General features: G+C 44.3%; 1 protein-coding gene and 1 long non-coding RNA gene across 4 annotated transcripts in view; one reads left to right on the forward strand and one right to left on the reverse strand.

Annotated features, from left to right (window-relative positions):
- Nucleotides 1–15,516, reverse strand: part of PLCE1 (phospholipase C epsilon 1) — a 317,614-nt gene extending 302,098 nt beyond the window's left edge. For both annotated transcript variants that reach the window (XM_073794169.1, XM_019939658.3), the window contains exon 1: nucleotides 15,171–15,516. The gene's annotated coding sequence lies outside the window, so the exon portion shown is untranslated. The remainder of the gene's footprint in view (nucleotides 1–15,170) is intronic.
- Nucleotides 15,517–15,675: 159 nt separating this feature from the next.
- LOC141276813 (uncharacterized) overlaps nucleotides 15,676–19,603 on the forward strand; it is a 171,064-nt gene continuing 167,136 nt past the window's right edge. For both annotated transcript variants that reach the window (XR_012326986.1, XR_012326985.1), the window contains exons 1-2: nucleotides 15,676–15,950; nucleotides 16,773–16,989. This is a non-coding gene — a long non-coding RNA (uncharacterized lncRNA). The remainder of the gene's footprint in view (nucleotides 15,951–16,772; nucleotides 16,990–19,603) is intronic.

The raw sequence follows: 19,603 nt of genomic DNA on the forward strand, positions 1-19,603 counted from the left end.
ATTTAACAGCTGGCCAGGGACTCAGCCATTTCTTGGTAAGGATATTGAAAATTTCAGGTATTTGTGCCCTGTCTCCCTGATTGGACTGAAAGCTCTCTGATGGCAAATCCTGGGTATAACATTAAGAAGGCAGTCAACATCCTCTTTACAGAACCAACCAATAGTACTCAGTTTCCAAAAGCGTAATGAAGCAATAGCAAAGCATTTATGTGGGCTAGTTACTCCAGATGAACCTAAATGCCTTCCTCAATACAACAGCAAGCACGTCCTGGGCACTCTCCCAAGCTTACCCCTGAGCCTCTGCACTGAACAGAGCTGGTCAAGGTGAGCATTCCCTGCCTCTCCTTGTGCCTTCTAATCTATTCCTATTCCCAAGAGCCCTTGCTTCCAGAATTCTTCAAGTTGAAAAGAAATTTCTTCATGACAGAAGAAACGAGGATGAAAATGTTTTACTTCAGAAAACACCAAGTAGCAGCAATAGAAGCCTCTTTCCCATGAGTCAAGTCACAGAGTTTTAACCAAGATCCTTTAACAAAATATTGTCTAATTTTACAATTTATAAATGATTCCTCATTTGTGATGTTTTATACTATCCTTCTATAAATAAGCAAATGTCTGAAATACTGAGAAAGGGAGACAGTAACATCTTGTTTCACAAATTACAGAGATTGTCAGATTCTCACTTGCATCATCACCTGGCTCAGGTAAGCTCAGGAGGGCAGTAGCCATGGGGATCTTGCTCACCAGTGTCCCCCATCAGCTGGCATAGTGCCTGACTCATGGGAGTGACTCAGAAGGACTGCTGAATGTATGAATGTTGAATGGATGAGACAGAAAAAACAAGGATACAGGGAATGAGGGGCGACACGGAAGTAGCAAGAGTACAAAGAAAGCTGAGGCAAAGAAACAACCAGCCACCTCCTTACATCTTAGGCTCAGATTCTCCGCAACTTCTCCACAAAGACACCCACACAGTAGCTAAATCTTTGGGTCAGTTTCTCAGTCCTATAGCTGTCAAATGCACACTTACAGTACTGGCCATTTAATATTTTTAAGTTTTGTAACCGCTTTCTCTCTTCCTTTCTATATGCCTTAGGAACACTTGTGTTTTTTTTAACCTTTCACCTAAACTAAGACTTGACATTGAATTTGACTCCTACTAGACTCTAAGCTTGTCTTTCAGGTTTGCTGCTTTGTTACTTAACATCCCATATCAGTCCAGAAAAGGAGACAAAAGTCCACATTCAGTGTCTGGAATTGTAAGGAACAGTGCCTAACCCTCTAACGGTAGTTCCAATTCTGCCTATCTTATGAGGATTGCAAAGAAACAAGAGTGTCCCAGTTAATAAATAAATACATACATACATACATACACACACAAATAAATAAAGGCACTACATTTTCACTTCACAGGAAGAGCCCCAAGTAACCAATCTACGCTTACTCTCTCCCCTCTACCCTCTGCACTTCATCTCCCTTACTCTCTTCACTCTACAGTTTGCACTTCTCTCCCTTACTCTCTCCCCCTCTACCGTCTGCACTTCTTCTCCCATACTCTCTCCACTCTACAGTTTGCACTTGTCTCCCTTACTCTCTCCCCCTCTACCGTCTGCACTTCGTCTCCCATACTCTCTCCACTCTACAGTTTGCACTTGTCTCCCTTACTCTCTCCCCCTCTACCGTCTGCACTTCTTCTCCCTTACTCTCTCCACTCTACAGTTTGCACTTGTCTCCCTTACTCTCTCCCCCTCTACCGTCTGCACTTCTTCTCCCTTACTCTCTCCACTCTACAGTTTGCACTTGTCTCCCTTACTCTCTCCCCCTCTACCGTCTGCACTTCTTCTCCCTTACTCTCTCCCCCTCTATCATCTGCACTTCATCTCCTATACTCTCTCCACTCTACAGTTTGCACTTCGTCTCCCTTACTCTCTCCACTCTACAGTTTGCACTTCGTCTCCCTTACTCTCTCCACTCTACAGTTTGCACTTCGTCTCCCTTACTCTCTCCACTCTACAGTTTGCACTTTGTCTCCCTTGCTCTCTCCACTCTACAGTTTGCACTTCGTCTCCCTTACTCTCTCCACTCTACAGTTTGCACTTCGTCTCCCTTACTCTCTCCACTCTACAGTTCGCACTTCGTCTCCCTTACTCTATTCCCCAGGAACAGTATCTCCAGCTCCTCACCACATCTGAAGCTGCCCCTGTCACTCTTAGGAAAGCACAGGCAGTCTCCAGGAATTCAATCTATGCACACTCAGGAGCAGCAAGCTAATTTTAATATCAGTCTTTGATGACCATGGCCAAAATAAAGTCAACTTAAAAAAAAAAAAACCAAGGAAGTAAAATCTAAATGGATTCTAGATTGATTTCTACCTTATAGAGAGAATTCATTAACACAATGATAATACTCTGCCACAGCAAGATTGAAAACATGGTTTAATGATGGGAAACTTGTTAACGTGATATAATAAACCAGTAGGTCAAATGTGAAAAAAGGCACACAATCATCTCAAAGATTACCTTTTTGACTTTTGATAAATTCAACTCCCTTTCATTAAAAACAAACAAACAAAAACTATGAATATAAAACTCCTTCCAGGGCTTCCCTGGTGGCGCAGTGGTTGAGAGTCCGCCTGCCGATGCAGGGGACACGGGTTCGTGCCCTGGTCCAGGAAGATCCCACGTGCCGCGGAGCAACTGAGCCCGTGAGCCATGGCCCCTGAGCCTGCGCGACCGGAGCCTGTGCTCCGCAACGGGAGAGGCCACAACAGTGAGAGGCCCGCGTACAAAAAAAAAAAAAAAAAAAAAAAAAAAAAAAATTCCTTCCACAAAGTGATTTAAACAATTTTAAACCAAAAGCCAACATCATACTCACAAGTGGATATGAAAAGCATTTCCAATAAAATCAGGAATAAATTTGAAAGGTCTATTATCCTCCTCTTAGTTATCAATATTCGAATTTCTGATTTAAAAGAGAAATAATCATTATTTGCAGACGATACAATTCTCTACCTAGAGAGCTCAGGAGAATCAGCTAAAAAATTAAGTTGATTAAATAAAAACCTAAAACAGGGCTTCCCTGGTGGTGCAGTGGTTTGGAGTCCGCCTGCCGATGCGGGGGACATGGGTTCGGGCCCTGGTCCGGGAGGATCCCACATGCCGCGGAGCGGCAAAGCCCATGCGCCACAGCTGCTGAGCCTGCGCTCTAGAGCCTGTGAGCCACAACTGCTGAGGCCTGCGTGCCTGGAGCCCGTGCTCTGCAACAAGAGAGGCCACCACAATGAGAGGCCCGCCCACCGCAAAGAAGAGTGGTCCCCGCTCACCGCAACTAGGGAAAGTCCGTGCACAGCAACAAAGACACAATGCAGCCAAAAATAAATAAATAAAATAAAAATTAAAAAAAAAAAAAAAAAAAAAAACCTAAAACATATTTAAAAAATAAGTAAGAAGTATATGATTTACATGAAGACTACTACAAAACTTCACTAAGAGATATAAAAACATTTGAGTAAATTAATAAACATAACAGTATGGAAAGACTACAGTAAACATAATAATTTTTCCTAAATTAATATATATTAATATAATTATATATAATGTATATATTATATATAATATATATAATAAATCTATATTATATATATTATATATAACATATTATATATTATAATATATAATAAATATATATATTTATTATAATCCCGATCAGGATATAAATAGATGTTTGAAATTTTGACAAAGTGTTTCAAAATTTAATTTATAAGAATAAGCAAGGGGCTTCCCTGGTGGCGCAGTGGTTGAGAGTCCGCCTGCCGATTCAGGGGACACGGGTTCGTGCCCCGGTCCGGGAAGATCCCACATGCCGCGGAGCGGCTGGGCCCGTGAGCCATGGCCGCTGAGCCTGCGCATCCGGAGCCTGTGCTCTGCAGCGGGAGGGGCCTCAACAGTGAGAGGCCCGCGTAACCGCAAAAAAAAAAAAAAAAAAAAAAAGAATAAGCAAGGAAAAATAAGGAAAGTTTTAATAATTATAATTAGAGAGAGCGTGCTCTGTGTGATACTAATATATGTTATAAGGCTAAAATAACTAAAACAGTGTGGTATTCATTCAAGAATTTACAAATAGATATCTTAGGCCTAAAATTGACTTTAGAATATACAAAATCAGATTAGGAATTGTCTAGGATTATCCAAAAAGTATATTATTTAAGGAAATTATATAAGGAATATAAATATATACATGAGGAAATAAATACATTTTGAAGGAAAATGAAGTATTTAGAAAACAGATTAGGTCTTCAACTCATAATATGTACAAAAAAAAAAAAAACTAACTTCAAATGAAAAGTTCATTGTAACTAAAAGCCTAAAAAGCTAAAAAACACAGTTAATCACAGAAAGTAGATAAAGAATACAAATTTAAAAGCTGTGTAAGTAATCACCAGGGCGGACACAGACCTATCTGGCATGTGGAAATTAAAATTTTCTGTACATTAAGGAACATGATAAACATTTCAAAAATGATATTTCATTAATATTTATATACAGTATCCCATAGTAGGATAAACGTAATTCACTTGATTATGATTAACAAAGTCAGGTGAAAAGTTATAAAATGTGAAAGCATGATCTCAATTTGGGAAAAAACAAACAGAAGAAAAAAAACTAGAAAGCCATGAACCAAATATTGGACTTCTTTATTGTGCCTTTCTGTTTCCCAAATTATCCAAAATTAACTTGTATTATTTTAGAATCAGGAAAAAATGCTAGTTGAGAAAAACAGCATCAAATAACAATGATATGTTATAGTCTTAATTCATTAAGAAGTCTCAAATAAAAAAAAGACAAATGGACAAAGAAAGTGATTAAATGATTAACCGGGAGAGCACACTGATGAGATATCAATGTTTTATTGTTTCCAGTAATCAAAGAAATGCACATTCCAACTATGAAGTACCAAGTCCGGTATCTCTTATTGACATACCACTGGAAAGACTACTCTAGCACATCATTAGTTGAAGTGCAAATTGTTGCAACCTTTTTGGAGAGCATTTTGACAGTACATATTTCAAGCCTTTAAAAAAGTTCTTCACTTTTAGTAATTTCAGTTCTAGGACTCTGTGCTAAAGAAAGAATTACAGATCTAGGCAATGGAGAGTTAGAAAAAATTGGGGATCAACAACTAAATGCCCAACAAGAGGGGAATGGGTAAGCCCCTCCACAGTACCACATGACAGAATGAGACCCAAACACTGAAATCAAGGTTTGGAAACCTGTAATGGAGTGGGAACATCTTTTTTTTCTTTTTCTTTTTTCTTTTTTTTTTTGTGGTACGTGGGTCTCTCACTGTTGTGGCCTCTCCCATTGCGGAGCACAGGCTCCGGACGCGCAGGCTCAGCGGCCATGGCTCACGGGCCCAGCCGCTCCGCGGCATGTGGGATCCTCCCGGAGCGGGGCACGAACTGGTGTCCCCTGCATCGGCAGGCAGACTCTCAACCACTGCATCACCAGGGAAGCCCTAGAGTGGGAACATCTTAATGATGGAATGTTAGGCAAAGAATGCAGGACTGAAAATTGTGTATTATGTATCTATACTATGGTTTTAATTTTGTTTGAAACAAACAAACCTCCCAGTTCTGCTTCTCCCCAGCCAGGCGGCTTTGGTCAAATCTTTGAGTCCCTGAGACCAATTTCTTCAACTCTAAAAGTGAGAAGGGAGGACTTCCCTGGCGGTCCAGTGGTTAAGACTCCGCGCTTCCCAACTTAAGTGTCCATCGACAGATGAATGGATAGAGAAGATGTGGCACATATATACAATGGAATGTTACTCAGCCATAAAAAGAAACAAAACTGAGTTATGTGCAGTGAGGTGGATGGACCTAGAGTCTGTCACACAGAGTGAAGTAAGTCAGAAAGAGAAAAACAAATACTGTATGCTAACACATATATATGGAATCTAAAAAAAAAAAAATGGTTATGAAGAGCCTCGGGGCAGGACAGGAATAAAGACGCAGATGTAGAGAATGGACTTGAGGACATGGGGAGTGGGAAGGGTAAGGGGAGGGGGAAGGGTAAGCTGGGAAGAAGTGAGAGAGTGGCATGGACTTATATATACTACCAAGTGCAAAGTGGATAGCTAGTGGGAAGCAGCCGCATAACACAGGGAGATCAGCTCAGTCCTTTGTGATTACCTAGAGGGGTGGGAGGGAGACGCAAGAGGGAAGAGATATGGGGATACATGTATATGTATAGCTGATTCACTTTGTTATAAAGCAGAAACTAACACACCATTGTAAAGCAATTATACCCCAATAAAGATGTTAAAAAAAAGAAAAAAGAAAAAACTAAAAAAAAAAAAAAAAAGATGTTAAAAAAAGACTCTGTGCTTCCACTGCAGGGGGCATGGGTTTGATCCCTGCTCAGAGAACTAAGATCTCACAAGCCGCAGGGCGTGGCCAAAGAAAAAAAGAAAACAAAAAAAAACAAGTAAAAGTGAGAGGGGAACATTTGGATCCCTCAATTTTCACTGTTGCATGACACAACATGTAATAAAAAAGTAATAAACAAATCATAAACAGATGCATAACGTCTGTATTAATAATTAAAAGATAGGGCTTCCCTGGTGGCGCAATGGTTGAGAGTCCGCCTGCCGATGAAGGGGACACGGGTTCGTGCCCCGGTCCGGGAAGATCCCACATGCCGTGGAGCGGCCAGGCCTGTGAGCCATGGCCCCTGAGCCTGCGTGTCCGGAGCCTGTGCTCCGCAACGGGAGAGGCCACAGCAGTGAGAGGCCCGTGTACCGCCAAAAACAAAACAAAACAAAACAAAAAAAGATAGAATATTAGTTGTTAAATTTTTGAATTAAAAATTCTTTTTTAATTAATTTTTTATTGAAGTATAGTTGATTTACAATATTGTGTTAGTTTCAGATGTACAACGCAGTTGATTCAATATTGTTACAGATTATACACCATACAAAGTTATTGTAAAATACTGACTATATTCCCTGTGCTGTACATTACATCCCTGTGACTTATTTATCTTATAACTGATAGTTTGTACCTCTTAATCACCTTCACCTATTTCGCTCCAACCCCTACCCATCTCCCGTGTGGTAGCCACTAGTTTGTTCTCTGTATCTGTGAGTCTGTTTCTGTTTTGTTATATTTATTCATCTGTTTTTAGATTTCACATATAAGTGATAACATACAGTATTTGCCTAAAAATTCTTTACTTTTAAACTAATAACTTAAACAAGTGGCATATTTTAGACCTTACTGCTTAGATAGTGATAATTCATTAGAAATAGGCCGCATGGCTAGAAATAAGCATGCTCTCTGATCCTCTGTAACTAATTTGATATGGGCTTGCCCGCCTGAGTCAGGAACACACTTCACCTGTTGTCAGCCATCCCATGACTTGGCACTGGTGAGGCCCTCAGTCAGCAAAGGGTAGTTTAGTCAAAATCCTAGATCTGAGAGATGCCCCAGAAGAACCTGCAAGGCTGTCTGACTACTGTTGCACTGAGAGCGCAGGAATCATTTTTTGGAGTTCTTTTTACAAATTTATGTAGTTTCTGCACATAGCTCAAGAAGTTCTTGCCATCCCCTCAGATTCAAATAATATTTGAGCATATTTCTTTCACAACTGCCTGGAGCTTTACCAATCCCTCCCACTGTGAATTTTAGGACCCTGCTGGAGGCACGATGAAAGAATCCAGGCTGAGTTAGGGACTAATTAGCCTGCTGAGCAGCAGAGAAGTGAATCTGAGTTTGCTCAGACCACAGCAGTTACCAAAACTGCAGACTGAATGAGGCTCACGCTCTATCCTGTCATCCAAATTCATTCTACCTTTGGGGGGAAAAAGGAATATAATTTCACGCCAAAAGCATTTAACTTCTGTGAATTTTATCCACCTCCCTGAGATTGACAAACCAGACTATCAGAGAATGCTTCAGTTCCTCCAGGCAAACAGATCATAGGTGAAAATATGTTCATCAATGAAATCTGAGTTCGTGTTGTTAATAATAACAAATGAATTGAAACTTTCTTTAGAAATGACAGTAACTTGAAGTAACTCCAGTGATATCCAAATTAAACTGTGTTATATGATATTTTAATCCCAGATGTGTCCAGTAAGCACTTGGTCACATGTGTTTTTCCCAATGATTTTTTTTCCATTCTCTAGATTTTCCATAGTCAGTGATATTATATAGTTTAAACCTAAAATAAAGTCATCAAAACAGAGTCTTTCCTTGCTTCTGCCTCTTTCCTAATTCTGAATATAGCAGCATTACTGTTTAATTATTAAAATGTAGCTGTTCCTACAAAGCAATAAAATTCATAAATGCTAACCGCATTTTGTTATAGCTTTGAACTTGTGTGTACGTGTAATCGGCTCTTCTGAAGGAGACGTCCCAGTATTTTTATAAACGGAGCACATTTCACTGGGGCCACCACACAGCAGACCACTCAACGGAGCCAGCAGCAATGCCATCACTATGCAGATAATGGTACTGGCCAGCACTGCTCGACCAATAACCCAGTCAAGCACAGCCACCCGGTTTATGTTTATTTTGTTTTGTTTTCTTAAGCCTTAAGGGTAGAGGGGAAAGGATGCAAGAGTATTAAGTCTGCCTTATAGACTCAACGTCGTGAAGAAGAAGCAAGGAGGAGACTGGGGTTCCACTCTGTCCCTCTCGTCCCAGGCCCCACAGATGGCGGGCAGGGGAGGAAAGAACAAATGTCCTGCAGCTCCTGAGAGCAGAGGGGACCCTCTTCCTTGCAGAGGCAGAGAGACATCAGAGACCTTGGGGAGGTGCGGCTGTGCACCCATGAGAAGCAGCCTTGTGTCACTGCACCTGAAGTCACCTGTGGTCAGGGACAATGGACATTTCAGTGGCAACCAGGCAGAGAGAGGAGTAACGGAGTAAGATCCCCAGCTGCACCGGGGGAGAGCACCACGGGAGAGCAGAACCCCGTGAAGAGATGATGCTAGATTCTCCTTCCGCCATTCCACTGGGAGACTCAGCCAGAATAAAAATGAGCCTAAGAGCCAGGATTTGTTGAATCCTAATTGTATATCAGGCGCTGTTCTAGGCCCTTTACACGAACGATCTCATTTATTAGGTGCTACCATTACCCCTCCCATTTAGTGAATGAGGACCCATTTAGTTTAGGCCTCAGCAGGACAAGTATTTTGCACAAGGTCACACAGATTGCATATAAACAGTGGAGCCAGGTAAACAAATCCAAGCAACCAGGCTCCAGATCCCCAACTTGTAAAAGGCAATTAGAGAAAATACAGCGAGTTCTATTTCCTGCACATCCAAGTCTTTGGGTGAAAGGTCATACACAGTGTGCCTTAACTTGGGGTCTAGGTTTTCTCAAACTTCTCTCTGTCTCTCTAGCAACAGAAGCGCCCTTTCATGCCAAATCTAAGGCAGGACCTCACTGTATAAATAAAATGAGTAAGAGCGGGCTGCTCATCAGAAGCGGGTTGAAGGGCTGAGATCTTCATCTGCCTGCATCTCCCTCACCTGACAGAGGCCCCGACACCCCGGGAGCACAGCTGGAAAATCAGTATCACTCTGAATTGTGAGCTTGAGAGACAAAAGCAGCACAGCTAGAAAGCCAACAACAGCCAGCTAAACCAAAGGAAAAGGAAGAAATAACCACCAGCCACCCTCCCAGCAGTCACAGAGGTACCTCACCATCCGGGCCCCGACACAAATCATCTCAAGTTTGAGCATTTGAAGGGCCAGAAGGAGGTGGAATTCAGGGCTGGAGCAGAGAGTCAGGAATGAGGCAAATCCAATAAACAGGCAGAGGTGGGAAGCGGAGCCAACAGGGCGCCGGGGCCAGCGGTCTGTGGTGAGTGAGCAGGGCTGCTGTAGGCACAGAGGTGGGAACCCGAGAGGGAGGCCAGCACAGGAACTGCTCCCAGAACCAGCGTCCTCCAGCTTCAAGCTGTCCACACATATTATATGAGAAAGAAATGGCAAAAGCTTACCAAGTACTTTGATACACATGTTTCTTTTTTCTTTTCTTTCTTTCTTTTTTTTTTTTTTTTTTGGTGTATGGGGACTACATCACCCTCCTTCTTGCCTATTCAAAAACTGCTTTTTCCTTCTTTACAGTAACATACCACTCAGTGGCCAGTACTGTCAGCCTTAGCAGACAGAAATGCCTGCTTTGGGGAGTCATGTGGGTAACAATTAAGAGTCCCAGACTATGTGGATTCACATCCCAGCTCTACCCCGTACTAGCTGTGTAACCTTGGGCAAGTTACCTAACTTCTCAGTGCCTGAGTTTCGTCTTCTGTGATACGCAGATAATAAAAGTAAGAGAATTGCTGTGAGGATGACACACAAAGTAGTTAGAACTGTACCTAGCAAAGTTCAAACTAAATGCTAGCTATTACTGTTCTCTCATTTTGACAGCTTTCATTTCCCTCCTTACCACTTTCTGTTTTCTCTTCCATACTCTATTAGTTCCCTATTGCTGCTGTGACAAATTGCCACAAATGTAGTGGCTTAAACAATACACATTTGTTATCTTACAGTTCTGGAGGCCAGAAGTCTAAAATGGGTTGGCAGGGCTGACATCCTTCTGGAGGCTCTAGGGAAGAATCTGTTTTCTTGCCTTCTCCAGCTCCTAGAGGCAGCCTGCATTCCTTGGCTCCTGACCCCTTCCTTACATTACCCCTACCTCCTGCTAGGGACTCTGATCCTCTTGTCTCCCTCTCATAAGGACCCCCTTGATTACACTGAGCCCACCCAGGTAATCCAGGATAACCCCTCATCTCAAAATCTTTCATTTAATCACATCTGTGAAGTTCCTTTTGACGTGTTAAGTAACATATTTACAGGTTCCAGGGATTAAAACTTAGACAACTTTGGGGGACCACTGGCATTATTCAACCTACCACACGTCTTTCCAAAGCCTAAAGTTGCATACTGGCAAGACTTAGGTAGGTCCAGAGGGAAAAGACAATATTAGTAACTAACGTTTTGAGCACTGACTATGTGCCTGGCACTATGCAAAGTGCTTTAGTGCATTATCTTACTTGGGCCTCAGAGCAACCCCGTAAAATTACTACCTTACAGAAAGGTTAACTTCTTGTCTAAGGTTGTACAACTAGTAGATGGCAAAGCTTATGTAAAACTAGGTAAATTTGACTCTAGAGCCCTTGTACTTGACCAAGAGTGCCTTGTCCCTACACCTTAAGCTATTATAACTGGAGTCACCATGACCACTAGGGGCCTTGGAGACTATGCCATGAGAGGTACACATGCTCAGGGGACACAGGCACATAGGGGTCCTGCAGAGTCCATGCTGTAAGGTCCACACAGATGGTGGAGCCTTCAGAACATCTTCTTACACTCAAAGGAGAAAGCCTGGGGTTACTAAAGAGTTTCTTCAAATGCAGATTTGGACCAAAAAGCCAAGAAGGGACCAGTTGGAGAGAGAAAGTGAGAAGTCCATTCCTGACCCCAGACCAGCCCTGCAGTTCTAATCAACCTCCCAGAAGAAGAGAGAACCTCACAGTCTTCCCTGGAGAGACTTCCAACTCAGAAGACCCAGATCCAGATTGATCCAGATCCTCTGAAACCCTACCAGGAAGTTTCAGAACCCCAGCTACTAACCAATTTAGCTATAGTCCTATCTGAAACTTTCCAATGAGGCAAGTTAAAGCTATTTGGATTCACTCAGCAGAAAAAGAGCCAGTCATTTGTTTTGGGTGATGAGCCCAGAGGTTGTTTCAGGAAAGCACAATGGTCAAGGGAACGGAGTCTGGAGCCGGCCTGCTCTGACTGAATCCCGGCCCTGGCACTTTCTTGCTCTGATTTCAAGCAAGTTACATGACCTTTTAGTTTCTCAGTTTTCCCATCTTCAAAAGGGGCATAGTAAGGGAGATCCATATGTCCTTATCCAAAATCAGAAGGTTTCTGGCTTTCGTAATGGTAAAACAGTACATGTGCCATATATTAAATAATGCTATAGGTGGGATCTGCAGCAAACATGTCCAATTGTTTCTGAAATTAAAATGTATAAATGTTCTTACCAGGCGAGAAAAATAAAGACCATAATAACCTCATGACCAAATTTTGTAGCCAAACTTATGAAAACCACAGTTTTGAGAGTTGTTGGTTTTTTTTCTTTGTTTGTTTGTTTTAACTTTGGAATTGCAGGTAAGGGATAACAGGTCTCTGGCATTTACCACCTAATGTTGTTAGGATTAAATGAAGTAACAGATGTAAAGTGCTTAGAACGTTGCCTGGCACGTAGTAAGCACTATACAAGTGTTAGCAACAACAACTACTATTATTATTCTCATCTAAATAGACTTGGTAGGGGACTATGAACAGGAAATTGTTAATTTATGACTAAATTTGATTTGTAAATTAGTACACTGGAGAGTAATAGTCATTAATCCTTTAGAACAATATCCTAGGGCAGATTTCTGAGATGATGGAAATGTTATATATCTCCCTTGTCCAGTACGGTAGCAACTAGCAACATGTAACAATCACTTGAAATGGGACTAATTTCATTTAATTCTAACTAACTTAAATTTAAATGCAAATAGCCCTATGTGGCTTGTGGCTACCCTACTGGACAGAGGGCCGAGTTCCAATCTGGCTCATGAAAACCTATTTAAGCCACAACACAGATGAATTACAGCATTAATAAAAACAAGCCTGAGTTCTATACCATGGGAGCAGAGAAGACCCCATGATGCTGAAGAGAGTTTTCTCTTCCTTTCTAGGCCCCATAGTTGGCCCATGGCAAAGTGCATCTTTGATATATTCTTCTTCTTTCTCTACTCCCCAGTTCCCCATCTCCAACTCTCCTCTTGGGGACCCCCACATAATTGGGCCACATGCTTCCCTAATCCCCCCCCCATCAATACCTCCCAGCCCTTCTACAGCAGTATCATGCTCCCCAGCCACCTGCCTTCCCTCTCCCAACCAAATTCCCACTTGCTCAATGCCAAGATCTCAACCAAGTATCCAGAGGAAAGTAACTTGATCAAACAAATCCACACTCTAAGCAGTTACTGCTTTTTCTCATGTCTTCCCTACTACTCCTTCTGAATCCGAAGCTCTAAATTGTTGTGCTCCCCTGGACCCCTTCTCCCCACAAGCAGAGGGAGCCCAGGCAGAGAAAGAAGGAGTCCAGACCGAAGCAGTTGTTGTCCTCTACAGGCCGATTGCCAGCCAGGTGTGTGGAAGGCAGGCACTGCCAACACACGTGCACAGCAGCCTCGCTCCCTGCAAATATCTCCTCTTGCCCAGGCAGGGCAAGCATTCCCTGCTCTCTGCTTTAGAAAACAGCAAGCACAATTCTTTTCAATTTTCCTTTATTCATTTAAAAATTTGTAGGTAACAAATTGCACATCAAATGAATTGTTTAACATACACGACAAAAGCCCAGGGAAGACTGTGATTAAGAACAGTTGCAAATACAAAAAGAAAACCAACCACCTTCATCGGAATCTAGCTTCACCACAATGCACTGGAGCATGGAAATTTTAATGACACAGGTCAACCTTGGAGTACATCCAAGGAGCTTATGTTACTATAAGGACTGGAAGACTGTCCCTCCAGCTCTTACTTGATCCCCAGGCTTGGACCAAAGATGATTATTATGCATGGCTCCTAGGTATAAGGAAAATTTTCCCTGTGGGGCTGTAAATGGAGGACAATTTGAATGGTAAATATTATGTTCTTCTCTGAATCCTTTTGGTTATATTATCTCCTTTTCCAAAGTAGAGATTTGTATTGAAGAAACAAAGTCGTAACACTATTTCTAGAGGGCCTTCTAGGCGCAAGCTCTGTGCCAAGAAAGCCACAGTTAATTCCTTCAGTAGGGAAAATGAAACATCTACATAAATAACTCTCAAAGAACGCTGAGAGAAGAAAGGCTAGGGAGGTATTCAATAAAATGCTGCAGGCATCAGAGCTGGCGAATGTCGACTATTTGGGGCTGGGGTATCAGGGAAGGTCTCACAGCAGCAACAAAGACTTAGCTTGAAGGATGGTTAGGATTTAGAGTGGTAAAATGGAGCAGGAAGGGCACTCAGGAAGAACAAAGGATGTTCTAGAAGACAGCATCATCAGGCATCCTTCAGCAACTATCCACGAAGACATGGCTACATACAGCATCCAGAGATAGTCCGCCACCCCTTCACCCCCAATGCCAACTGGCCCTGTAAGGGCATCTACAGGGTCACCTGCATCCACCTCCCAAGACAGGCTCTCAAAAATTCTTCCTGGTGGGGTGCAGCACTCTTGGCCTCGGCTGCATCCATTCTGCGGCAGTGGCTCCACCCTATCCCTACCAGGGCTTCCTACCAGAAACACAAGGAAATTCACTAATCCTGCAGAGATCTAAATGACCTACTGGCAAATTTTGCATGATGAAACTAAAATTAAGAACCATGTGGAAATAAAACTTTTCCATCAAGTGAATCCTACTTGACATCTATTGAGGGAGCTCCCTCTTTAAAATGAGGCTGCTAAAAATCTTTGAATGATGGATCTTTCTTACACTGAATAATTAGTTGAGTCAGCTGAACCAAGTGTTCTCATGGCTTAAATACCAGGCAAGATGTGCGGGGGGAACCGTAAATTTACACCGTGCATTTAACATTAGACACAAGAAAGACTTTTCCTTCTAGGTTATTCATTATCACAGCATTAGAGGACTTTAAGAAAAAAGACGTAGCCATTCTAGTTACCAGTGAAAGTGAGACCAGGTCCAATATTATATTTTCTAGGACCTGATGTAGCTAATCGCTCCAGGAACAATCTCTTGAGCACTTTCCGTGAAATACTGGCGGCTAGGGGGCCGCCTCAGCAAGAGCTTATACTTTTACTTCTTTGTACTGCACACACAAAATGCAGTGGAGACCCGAGGCAAACATTTGAAGGGGCGAAGGAAGCACTTAACAGGGTATCCTCCAGCCCATGTGAGGGCTGGCCCGCGCCCCCTTGAGAGTCGCCTGCCTCAGTTCTCCCCTGGGGAGGGGCGTAGCTACCTGTACTCCCGCCAGGTACGCGGAGTGAGGCTGCTGCCCCTGGCCGGATCTACTGGATTCAGAGATTAAAAGCCCATCTCTCCCCTTCTCCAAGCCTGAGGAACCGAGCCACAGAAACACCTCCTCACCTTTCCTCTTCTGGCCGGTCGCGCCGGAGTCCCCAAGTGCAGCGTCCCTCTGGGACGCGCCTGTCGCTGGCGGCGTCGGGTGTCCTCGCTACCGTGTGTCAGCGGCGGAGCGGACGACAGGAGCGCGCAGAGCCGGGCAAGTGCCCGGGAGGCAGAGCCCGGGGCGCGCCGCCCGCCTCCGCCGCCGCCGCCGCGCCCACCCGGTCCCGCGTCGTCGTGTGCGCCCCCGCCCGGCGCCGCTCCTTCGCTCCGCGCCCGCAGAGCTCTGCAAGCTGCCCGGACGGCGACGCGGGCGGCAGCGGAGCCCCCGCCCTGGGCCGGGCTTTCCCAGAACTCGCCCGCCCGGGGTGAGAGGCCGCGAGCGCCACCGCGGGCCGCCGGGCGGCCGGGGGCGCGGCCTGAGCTGGCCCCGCCCCCGGGCGCGGGCCGCGCTGAGAAGGCAGGCGCGAGGGGCGGACCCGCCGCCACCCACGCCCCGGCCGCCACCCACGCCCCGGCCGCCACCCACGCCCCGGCCGCCGGCTTCGCGAACCCAGCCCGGCCCCGGCCTCGGCCCCGACTTCAGCCTCGGCCCCCGGGGGCTGCCCAACGCCCGGGGAGCCGCAGCGGGAGCTGGCGAGAGCGCAGCGGGGTTGCCCGGCTCCGACTGGAGGTGGGGAACTCGGTCCACCTCAGGCCGCGGGAATTTAGTCTCACACTTTCCGCCAGGGACCGTCCGTGCTCGACACACACGGAAACCGAGGCTCTTGGAGGTTAAATTACTTGACCAAGGTTACTCTGGTAAGGGCAGCACCAAGTCACCAATCTGTTCGGTCATTCATCATTCAGATAGTTACTGTTGTGTGTGGCGCCGTGCAGTGCCAGGCTCAGGAGATACCCCTTTGACTGCTAATAGTGACCGTCCAAATAGTGACATCCAGGTCTGTGGACTCCAAATCTAGTGGCTTTCGCTGCTGAAGCAAACAAGAGCTGTTCAGCGCTGCCGGAAACTGCAGACTCCGCACGGAGCCTTACGTAGCCGTCGAGGTGGTTTTTGTACCCAACTGGCAGTCAGGAGAGCCAGGCACCTGAGGAAAATCGAAATATCATCCCCCTCCCTTTTCCCTAAACCCCCCTCCCTCTTTACCTATTTTAATGGACTAACTTGTTGCATAGGTTTCACCCTTCCTCTTGTATTCAATCAGGACCAATTCCGGGGGCCCCTAGCCCTCCCGTCTGTCCACTCTTTGGAGCGAAGCATCCCTCACAACACAGCCATATTATTCTTCCTCTTCTACAGCTTTAATCTGTGCAGAAACCTTCACTGGCTCCCTGCTGCCTTCCAGACTAACTCCCCACGACTGTAGGAACCCAACATGGCCTGGTTATTAGGGACCACCCAACAGGATGCTACTCCCACTCTGAGCCTCTACCTGGACCATGACAACCACCTCCCACACCCTTTTCTCCTGCTCAAGTATGACCCTTTCTTTCAGGTCACTGTTAAAAGTGGCCTCCCCTCCTTTGAGCCTCAAGGCGCAGGAGGGGCACCAAAGAATTCTGCCTGTAAGAAAAATACGCCAGCCTGGTCCTTAAACTGTTTTGCTGTTTTCTCACCACTAGGATTTTCCTGAAAATCAACGTTACCTCCTTCCTTGAGAGCCGGTTTTAGAAAGCTGTCTGCAGAAGCCTCTGAGGAGACTCTTTGTTCATGAAAAGCTTGAGACCTTAGCCCTAGAGGACTAGGGAGTAGTCATTTACTCTGACCCATTGCTCGCACGGTCCTGGACAGGTGAATGGAGGAGCCAGGAAAAAGGAAGCATTACTGACACTAAACAAGGTAGGCTATTTATTGAATATACAGTTGTGTATTATGGTCTTATAATGCATTTAATGAATTAGTAATATCAAACATCATTAATCTCCTGGAGCCCTCAAAGGCTTGTTTTGTGTTGTTAATTAGGCACATGGAAATTAGGCTTGCAAACTGGTGGATGCACAAGCAGTTAACATTGAATCCTCCAAATGAGTCACTGCACCATTAGTAACCAAGGAAGGTCTAGGTCCGTTAGGCAGGAAAGTTATCTGAGTGTGATAATCAGTATCACCTATCCCTGGAATAGGGAGCCGTCCCCAATTTTTTGCAAAGAGAGCAGATCCAGATCAATGTCCTTTGCTTGCCCCCCTCAATCCCTCTCTAAATGAGACTGGAGGGAGCCATGTCCCTGAGGCTGCCTCACCGCATTGGAATGTCTGAGCTAACAGTGCTTCCAGAGGGTTCATTGCTCCTCTGAACAGCACTGCCCAGACTTTCTGGAGATTTTAATTCACTCCCCAACCTCGCCAACAGTTGCACACAAGGTGCCTTTTTTACACCCTGCTCTCTGTTCAGTGAAACACAGAGACCATCTCAGGGGAACAATGGCTCCATTCAAGACTTTTTCAAAAGTACAGCGTACAACCTCCACACTGTGGGTTGCTGCCAGCTATTATCTGAAAGAAGAAAGACGGTCAGATAAAGTGCTTGTGAATTGGGGGAGCACTGGACAGTTTCCATGGAAAATTCAGCTTCAGTAAACTAAGTTATGCATCTTTGTGTACAAGACCATTTTGCATAGTCAAAAACAAAAACAAAAACAAAAGTCCCAAGAAATAATGCTGTGGAAACTATTTAAATGTAGTGCATCTTTGTTTGACATTTCAGAAGAAGGCGCACATCTCTTTTGAACTTGTTACATAATGGTCTCCATTTGATGGAAATTGATTTAAGTTGTAAACATTGGGACTAGGGAACTTAAGTCGTAAAATCATTTTAAGAAATGGAATCACGTCCCTACTTTCTTCCTCTCACATCCTGTAATTTTTGTGATTGGTGGGGGGTGTCTCTGACTTCATGGTTATTGCTGCCAGTGGGAGGCCCCACACCCCCTACTGCACATACTGCAGAAAGAAGGATTGGCCCTTTGCCACACTCAACAAGCCAGCCATCAGTTAACCCATTTATAAACAAACCTTAAGGTTGGGAACTGAGTAGTCAGCACAGGCACCATTGACAAATTTATTGATCTTTGTTCAACGGGAGCTAGTTGCTAAGCAGAGGAATTTGCCAGCAGACTTCTGGGTAGCCTTGGAAGCCAAGGAAGAGCTGAAGGAACAAGGCAGCCCTGAGTTTAGGAGTTGCCATTTCCTCTCATTTGAAGTCAGTGTATCAGATTATACAGGGTTTACCAGCTGTGTTCACATAGGCTAGTGAGTTCAGATAGTGGGGACAGAGCCCAGAGTTATCTCATATGTGAGGGTAGAAGTACTAAGGCAGTTCGAGGTTGGTGAAAAATACCAGTGTTAACTGTTAGAGCAGCAGGTAGCTCTACTTCTGTTGGCTGGTAGGAATGTGGGTGAAGGAGATCTGTCTCTCAACACAGCTGGTATTAGGGGCACAGACTGATGTGGGTCCACTTGAGTTGATAGCCTCAATCCATCTCCCAGGTGTGAGCCCCTGAGCAAGTTACTTACCTCTCCGTGCCTCGTCTTCCTCATCTGTAAACTATATCTGCCCTTCATGGTGGTTGTGAGCAGTGAGTTAGTCTATGTGAAGCACTTAGATTAAAGAAATACAACTCAGAACTCTATTTTCATTTATATTTACAGTATTTAAAAACTGTGACCTCCTTTGAATATTGCAAATATCTTGTTAGTGTTTTGACAGAAAGTCCATCCATCTTTTTCCCTTGAAACATTCTGGAATCTCACTGTAATATCTGGTTCAGTTGCTATCAGCAAAAGGCAGGTGTAGCTCAAATCATCTCAAGGAACCATAACTAAAAATTATAAAAGCACAATTAAAAAAGTTTTAACTGTACTAGAATTCCAAAGCATAGACATCGGAGCTTGAGACTTCTCTAGACGTAGGTTTTAAAGTTTCATGTTGTTCTAAGTGGCCAAAATGTTGAAGAGGAAAAGAACTCTGGTATGGTCATGGAACTCAAAGGAAAATAATATTCGCTTGAAAAACGTCATGTTTTCTTCAAGCTTTGCTGGAGCTAGTCTGCTAGGAAAATGGCCGTGGCTCCTGGGTGATCCCAAGTGCTGTGAATTGTCCATAGATTGGACTGGTCACCAGTGGAGGGTGGATGACATGAAGGCAGGTTTGCATAGGCTGATTTGTTCACTGATTCTTTAACTGTTGGTGCTGATTAGCTCTACAAGCCCCGAACAAGCTCATTCTTTGGTTTCTCTGCCACTTCTCCTTCGCTAATGTTAGCATGTTACTATCTGCTAGCTTTCCCAGATCCTTTTATTAACAATTATCATCCTCAACCACTCCTTATGCCAGAAAATGATAACAGCAGCTGCAATTGAGTGCTTACCATTGTGCTGTTCTTTTATGCAAAAAATATGTATTGAGCACCTACTATGTGCCAAGCATTGTTCTAGGTACCAGAAATACAGCAGTG

This window comes from Tursiops truncatus, chromosome 16 (assembly GCF_011762595.2).
Source record: "Tursiops truncatus isolate mTurTru1 chromosome 16, mTurTru1.mat.Y, whole genome shotgun sequence".
Classification (NCBI taxonomy): domain Eukaryota; kingdom Metazoa; phylum Chordata; class Mammalia; order Artiodactyla; family Delphinidae; genus Tursiops; species Tursiops truncatus.